Source organism: Camelina sativa, chromosome 18, assembly GCF_000633955.1.
Source record: "Camelina sativa cultivar DH55 chromosome 18, Cs, whole genome shotgun sequence".
In the NCBI taxonomy this organism is placed as follows: Eukaryota; Viridiplantae; Streptophyta; class Magnoliopsida; order Brassicales; family Brassicaceae; genus Camelina; species Camelina sativa.
Window position 1 is genome coordinate 20,068,627 of NC_025702.1, and position 336 is coordinate 20,068,962.

The 336-nt window shown below is 33.0% G+C and overlaps 1 protein-coding gene across 1 annotated transcript in view; it reads left to right on the top strand.

Annotated features, from left to right (window-relative positions):
* The window catches only part of LOC104762795, a 3,355-nt gene that overhangs the window by 1,098 nt on the left and 1,921 nt on the right, over window positions 1–336 (top strand). The gene's annotated exons all lie outside the window — the stretch shown is intronic.

Consider the following 336-nt stretch of genomic DNA (forward strand, 5'->3'; position numbering starts at 1 on the left):
AAAAAAAAAACAATCTTTTAATTAAGAACAATGTAGCCACAAGCTATCCTTACCTTAGTAAGTAAGCCAAATACTCGAAGAAGAAAGGCAATTTTATAACAAAAAAAAATATAATTATACTTTCATAAATCTCTTTTGTTTTATTCAAAGAAATCCCAAAAAATAGGACAATAAACAAAGGAACATGATTTTCGATCATCAACAACATGACAAAATCAAGAATACTCGGAGTTCTGTCTCAGCTCCTTCTAACGTTCGTTATCTCTCCCATTTTGGCGGTTTCAAGTTTATCGGACGGTGGAGATCATGAGAGGTTTAGGCGACGTGATCCTCTTA